Source organism: Lampetra planeri, unplaced genomic scaffold (genome assembly GCF_965212315.1).
Source record: "Lampetra planeri unplaced genomic scaffold, kcLamPlan1.2.h2 scaffold_1932, whole genome shotgun sequence".
NCBI classification, from domain to species: Eukaryota; Metazoa; Chordata; class Hyperoartia; order Petromyzontiformes; family Petromyzontidae; genus Lampetra; species Lampetra planeri.
In genome coordinates, this window is record NW_027614683.1 from 16,409 (window position 1) to 23,372 (window position 6,964).

At 60.9% G+C, this 6,964-nt stretch overlaps 1 long non-coding RNA gene across 1 annotated transcript; it reads right to left on the reverse strand.

Annotated features, from left to right (window-relative positions):
• On the reverse strand, positions 1-6,648 carry LOC144740144 (uncharacterized). The gene is made up of 3 exons (XR_013589567.1): positions 6,512-6,648; positions 2,853-3,003; positions 1-333 (listed from the first exon to the last, which is right to left on the reverse strand). It is a non-coding gene; the product is annotated as an uncharacterized LOC144740144 (long non-coding RNA).
• Positions 6,649-6,964: the final 316 nt, after the last annotated feature.

A 6,964-nucleotide genomic window follows, 5' to 3' on the forward strand; every position in this document is an offset into this window, starting at 1 on the left:
ACCACCACCACCTCCTCGACGCCACCCCCCACTGCGTCGCTGGCGACGCCGTCCAGATCCTTCACCACCTCCTTCACCACCTCTTTCACCACCTCCTCCTCCACCACCACCACCACCTCCTGCTGCTGCTGCTGCTGCTGCTGCCCCACGGCTGCTGACGAGGTGGTCGATGATGATGAAGATGTGGCGGCGGTGGTGGCCGCAAAGTAGGCGTCGTCACCTCGTCCACAATCCATCACCACCACCTCCTCCTCCACCTCCTCCTCCACCACCTCCACCACCTCGTCCACCACCTCGTCCTCCTCCTTCACATGCAGCGAGAGGGGGCCCACTCTGGGCGGGGCGGGGCGGGGGATGGTGGTGGGTGAAGCCGATGCTGGTAGTGGTGGTGGTAGTAATGGTGATGGTGGTGGTGATGGTGGTAGTGATGGTGGTGGTGATGGTGGTAGTGATGAAGGTGGTGGTGGTGGTAGTGATGGTGGTGGTGATGGTGGTAGTGATGGTGGTGGTGGATGGTAGTGATGGTGGTGGTGGTGGTAGTGATGGTGGTGGTGGTGTTGGTAGTGATGGTGGTGGTGGATGGTAGTGATGGTGGTGGTGGTGGTAGTGATGGTGGTGGTGGTGGTAGTGATGGTGGTGGTGGTGGTAGTGATGGTGGTGGTGGTGGTAGTGATGGTGGTGGTGGTGGTAGTGATGGTGGTGGTAGTGATGGTGGTGGTGGTGGTAGTGATGGTGGTGGTGGTGGTGGTAGTGATGATGGTGGTGGTGGTAGTGATGGTGGTGGTGGTGGTAGTGATGGTGGTGGTGGTGGTAGTGATGGTGGTGGTGGTGGTAGTGATGGTGGTGGTGGTGGTGGTAGTGATGGTGGTGGTGGTGGTGGTAGTGATGGTGGTGGTGGTGGTGGTAGTGATGGTGGTGGTGGTGGTAGTGATGGTGGTGGTGGTAGTGATGGTGGTGGTGGTGGTAGTGATGGTGGTGGTGGTGGTAGTGATGGTGGTGGTGGTGGTAGTGATGGTGGTGGTGGTGGTAGTGATGGTGGTGGTGGTGGTAGTGGTAGTGATGGTGGTGGTGGTAGTGATGGTGGTGGTAGTGATGGTGGTGGTGGTGGTAGTGATGGTGGTGGTGGTGGTAGTGATGGTGGTGGTGGTGGTAGTGATGGTGGTGGTGGTGGTAGTGATGGTGATGGTGGTGGTAGTGATGGTGGTGGTGGTGATGGTGGTGGTGGTAGTGGTGATGGTGGTGGTGGTGGTAGTGATGGTGGTGGTGGTGGTAGTGATGGTGGTGGTGGTGGTAGTGATGGTGGTGGTGGTGGTGGTAGTGATGGTGGTGGTGGTGGTAGTGATGGTGGTGGTGGTGGTAGTGATGGTGGTGGTGGTGGTAGTGATGGTGGTGGTGGTGGTAGTGATGGTGGTGGTGGTGGTAGTGATGGTGGTGGTGGTGGTAGTGGTAGTGATGGTGGTGGTAGTGATGGTGGTGGTGGTGATGGAAGTGGTGGTGGTAGTGATGGTGGTGGTAGTGATGGTGGTGGTGGTGGTGGGGTGGTGGTTGGTGGTGGTGGATGGTGGGGATGGTGGTGGTGGTGGTGGTGATGGTGGTGGTGGTGTAGGGTGGTGGTGGTGGTGGTAGTGATGGTGGTGGTGGTGGTAGTGGTAGTGATGGTGGTGGTAGTGATGGTGGTGGTGGTGATGGAAGTGGTGGTGGTAGTGATGGTGGTGGTAGTGATGGTGGTGGTGGTGGTGGTGATGGTGGTGGTGGTAGTAGTGATGGTGGTGGTGGTGATGGAAGTGGTGGTGGTAGTGATGGTAGTGGTAGTGATGGTGGTGGTAGTGATGGTAGTAGTGATGGTGGTAGTGATGGTAGTGATGGTAGTGATGGTGGTAGTGATGGTGGTAGTGATGGTAGTGATGGTGGTAGTGATGGTGGTAGTGATGGTAGTGATGGTGGAAGTGATGGTGGTAGTAGTGATGGTGGTGGTGGTAGTGGTTGTACCTGGTGGTTGTGGTGCTGGTTGTGGTTGCGATGGTGGTTGTGGTGGTGGTGGTTGTACCTGCTGGTTGTGGTTGTGGTACCTGGTGGTGGTTGTGGTGGTGGTGGTGTCTAGACGCGGCTTGCGAGTGGTCGTAGTGATGGTGGTTGTGGTGGTGGTGGTGTCTAGACGCGGCTTGCGAGTGGTCGTAGTGATGGTGGTTGTGGTGGTGGTGGTGTCTAGACGCGGCTTGCGAGTGGTCGTAGTGATGGTGGTTGTGGTGGTGGTGGTGTCTAGACGCGGCTTGCGAGTGGTCGTAGTGATGGTGGTTGTGGTGGTGGTGGTGTCTAGACGCGGCTTGCGAGTGGTCGTAGTGATGGTGGTTGTGGTGGTGGTGGTGTCTAGACGCGGCTTGCGAGTGGTCGTAGTGATGGTGGTTGTGGTGGTGGTGGTGTCTAGACGCGGCTTGCGAGTGGTCGTAGTGATGGTGGTTGTGGTGGTGGTGGTGTCTAGACGCGGCTTGCGAGTGGTCGTAGTGATGGTGGTTGTGGTGGTGGTGGTGTCTAGACGCGGCTTGCGAGTGGTCGTAGTGATGGTGGTTGTGGTGGTGTCTAGACGCGGCTTGCGAGTGGTCGTAGTGATGGTGGTTGTGGTGGTGGTGGTGTCTAGACGCGGCTTGCGAGTGGTCGTAGTGATGGTGGTTGTGGTGGTTGTGGTGTCTAGACGCGGCTTGCGAGTGGTGGTAGTGATGGTGGTGGTTGTGGTTGTGGTTGTTGTACCTGGTGGTTGTGGTGGTTGTGGTGGTGGTGGCGTCTAGACGCGGCTTGCGAGTGGTGGTAGTGATGGTGGTGGTTGTGGTTGTGGTACCTGATGGTGGTGGTGGTACCTGGTTGTGGTGGTTGTGGTGGTGGTTGTGGTGGTTGTGGTGGTGTCTAGACGCGGCTTGCGAGTGGTGGAGCGGAAGAGCCGCACGGCAGCGTCCAACTCGGCCTGCTCCAGACCCATCACGGGGCCGTACAGCACCGCGTACACCACCGCTAGCAACAACAACAACAACAACATCAACAACAACATCAACAACATCAACAACAACATCAACAACATCAACAACGTCAACAACATCAACAACATCATCATCGTCATCAACAACGTCAACAACGTCAACAACGTCAACAACAACATCAACAACATCATCATCAACAACAACATCTGTCTCCCCGTGCGTCTCTCCCCGTGTCTCTCACCCGTGTCTCTCACCCGTGTCTCTCACCCGTGTCTCTCACCCGTGTCTCTCACCCGTGTCTCTCACCCGTGTCTCTCACCCGTGTCTCTCACCCGTGTCTCTCACCCGTGTCTCTCACCCGTGTCTCTCACCCGTGTCTCTCACCCGTGTCTCTCACCCGTGTCTCTCACCCGTGTCTCTCACCCGTGTCTCTCACCCGTGTCTCTCACCCGTGTCTCTCACCCGTGTCTCTCACCCGTGTCTCTCACCCGTGTCTCTCACCCGTGTCTCTCACCCGTGTCTCTCACCCGTGTCTCTCACCCGTGTCTCTCACCCGTGTCTCTCACCCGTGTCTCTCACCCGTGTCTCTCACCCGTGTCTCTCACCCGTGTCTCTCACCCGTGTCTCTCACCCGTGTCTCTCACCCGTGTCTCTCACCCGTGTCTCTCACCCGTGTCTCTCACCCGTGTCTCTCACCCGTGTCTCTCACCCGTGTCTCTCACCCGTGTCTCTCACCCGTGTCTCTCACCCGTGTCTCTCACCCGTGTCTCTCACCCGTGTCTCTCACCCGTGTCTCTCACCCGTGTCTCTCACCCGTGTCTCTCACCCGTGTCTCTCACCCGTGTCTCTCACCCGTGTCTCTCACCCGTGTCTCTCACCCGTGTCTCTCACCCGTGTCTCTCACCCGTGTCTCTCACCCGTGTCTCTCACCCGTGTCTCTCACCCGTGTCTCTCACCCGTGTCTCTCACCCGTGTCTCTCACCCGTGTCTCTCACCCGTGTCTCTCACCCGTGTCTCTCACCCGTGTCTCTCACCCGTGTCTCTCACCCGTGTCTCTCACCCGTGTCTCTCACCCGTGTCTCTCACCCGTGTCTCTCACCCGTGTCTCTCACCCGTGTGTCTCCCCCGTGTGTCTCCCCCCAGGTGTCTCTCCCCAGGTGTCTCTCCCCAGGTGTCTCTCCCCAGGTGTCTCTCCCCAGGTGTCTCTCCCCAGGTGTCTCTCCCCAGGTGTCTCTCCCCAGGTGTCTCTCCCCAGGTGTCTCTCCCCAGGTGTCTCTCCCCAGGTGTCTCTCCCCAGGTGTCTCTCCCCAGGTGTCTCTCCCCAGGTGTCTCTCCCCAGGTGTCTCTCCCCAGGTGTCTCTCCCCAGGTGTCTCTCCCCAGGTGTCTCTCCCCAGGTGTCTCTCCCCAGGTGTCTCTCCCCAGGTGTCTCTCCCCAGGTGTCTCTCCCCAGGTGTCTCTCCCCAGGTGTCTCTCCCCAGGTGTCTCTCCCCAGGTGTCTCTCCCCAGGTGTCTCTCCCCAGGTGTCTCTCCCCAGGTGTCTCTCCCCAGGTGTCTCTCCCCAGGTGTCTCTCCCCAGGTGTCTCTCCCCAGGTGTCTCTCCCCAGGTGTCTCTCCCCAGGTGTCTCTCCCCAGGTGTCTCTCCCCAGGTGTCTCTCCCCAGGTGTCTCTCCCCAGGTGTCTCTCCCCAGGTGTCTCTCCCCAGGTGTCTCTCCCCAGGTGTCTCTCCCCAGGTGTCTCTCCCCAGGTGTCTCTCCCCAGGTGTCTCTCCCCAGGTGTCTCTCCCCAGGTGTCTCTCCCCAGGTGTCTCTCCCCAGGTGTCTCTCCCCAGGTGTCTCTCCCCAGGTGTCTCTCCCCAGGTGTCTCTCCCCAGGTGTCTCTCCCCAGGTGTCTCTCCCCAGGTGTCTCTCCCCAGGTGTCTCTCCCCAGGTGTCTCTCCCCAGGTGTCTCTCCCCAGGTGTCTCTCCCCAGGTGTCTCTCCCCAGGTGTCTCTCCCCAGGTGTCTCTCCCCAGGTGTCTCTCCCCAGGTGTCTCTCCCCAGGTGTCTCTCCCCAGGTGTCTCTCCCCAGGTGTCTCTCCCCAGGTGTCTCTCCCCAGGTGTCTCTCCCCAGGTGTCTCTCCCCAGGTGTCTCTCCCCAGGTGTCTCTCCCCAGGTGTCTCTCCCCAGGTGTCTCTCCCCAGGTGTCTCTCCCCAGGTGTCTCTCCCCAGGTGTCTCTCCCCAGGTGTCTCTCCCCAGGTGTCTCTCCCCAGGTGTCTCTCCCCAGGTGTCTCTCCCCAGGTGTCTCTCCCCAGGTGTCTCTCCCCAGGTGTCTCTCCCCAGGTGTCTCTCCCCAGGTGTCTCTCCCCAGGTGTCTCTCCCCAGGTGTCTCTCCCCAGGTGTCTCTCCCCAGGTGTCTCTCCCCAGGTGTCTCTCCCCAGGTGTCTCTCCCCAGGTGTCTCTCCCCAGGTGTCTCTCCCCAGGTGTCTCTCCCCAGGTGTCTCTCCCCAGGTGTCTCTCCCCAGGTGTCTCTCCCCAGGTGTCTCTCCCCAGGTGTCTCTCCCCAGGTGTCTCTCCCCAGGTGTCTCTCCCCAGGTGTCTCTCCCCAGGTGTCTCTCCCCAGGTGTCTCTCCCCAGGTGTCTCTCCCCAGGTGTCTCTCCCCAGGTGTCTCTCCCCAGGTGTCTCTCCCCAGGTGTCTCTCCCCAGGTGTCTCTCCCCAGGTGTCTCTCCCCAGGTGTCTCTCCCCAGGTGTCTCTCCCCAGGTGTCTCTCCCCAGGTGTCTCTCCCCAGGTGTCTCTCCCCAGGTGTCTCTCCCCAGGTGTCTCTCCCCAGGTGTCTCTCCCCAGGTGTCTCTCCCCAGGTGTCTCTCCCCAGGTGTCTCTCCCCAGGTGTCTCTCCCCAGGTGTCTCTCCCCAGGTGTCTCTCCCCAGGTGTCTCTCCCCAGGTGTCTCTCCCCAGGTGTCTCTCCCCAGGTGTCTCTCCCCAGGTGTCTCTCCCCAGGTGTCTCTCCCCAGGTGTCTCTCCCCAGGTGTCTCTCCCCAGGTGTCTCTCCCCAGGTGTCTCTCCCCGTGTGCCTCACCCCGTGTGCCTCTCCCCGTGTGTCTCTCCCCGGGTGTCTCTCTCCGGGTGTCTCTCCCCCCGTGTCTCTCTCTCCCCGTGTCTCTCTCTCCCTCCCCGTGTGCCTCTCTCTCCCTCCCCGTGTGCCTCTCTCTCCCCCCCGTGTGTCTCTCTCCCCCCCGTGTGTCTCTCTCCCCCCCGTGTGTCTCTCTCCCCCCCGTGTGTCTCTCTCCCCCCCGTGTGTCTCTCTCCCCCCCGTGTGTCTCTCTCCCCCCCGTGTGTCTCTCTCCCCCCCGTGTGTCTCTCTCCCCCCCGTGTGTCTCTCTCCCCCCCGTGTGTCTCTCTCCCCCCCGTGTGTCTCTCTCCCCCCCGTGTGTCTCTCTCCCCCCGTGTGTCTCTCTCCCCCCGTGTGTCTGTCTCCCCCCCCCCCCTCCCCGTATCTCCCCCCCCCCCCGTGTCTCCCCCCCCCCCCCCCGTGTCTCCCCCCCCCCCCCCCCCCGTGTCTCACACTGGCAGATGGCAGCGGCCTCCTGGAATGCGCGAGGGTAGACGCTGTCCACCTGTCCAGACGGGCCCACGTAGAGACACACCTGGAGACACACGGAGACACGGGGAGACACACGTAGAGACACACGGAGACACGCGGAGACACACCTGGAGACACGCGGAGACACGGGGAGACACACGGAGACACACGTAGAGACACACCTGGAGACACGCGGTGAGACACACGGAGACACGGGGAGACATGCGGTGAGACACACGTAGAGACACACCTGGAGACACGTGGAGACACACGTAGAGACACCTGGAGACACGCGGAGACACACCTGGAGACACGCGGAGACACGGGGAAACACACGGGGAGAGACACACGTAGAGACACACCTGGAGACACGCGGTGAGACACACAGAGACACGGGGAGACACACGTAGAGACACACGTAGAGACACACGTAGA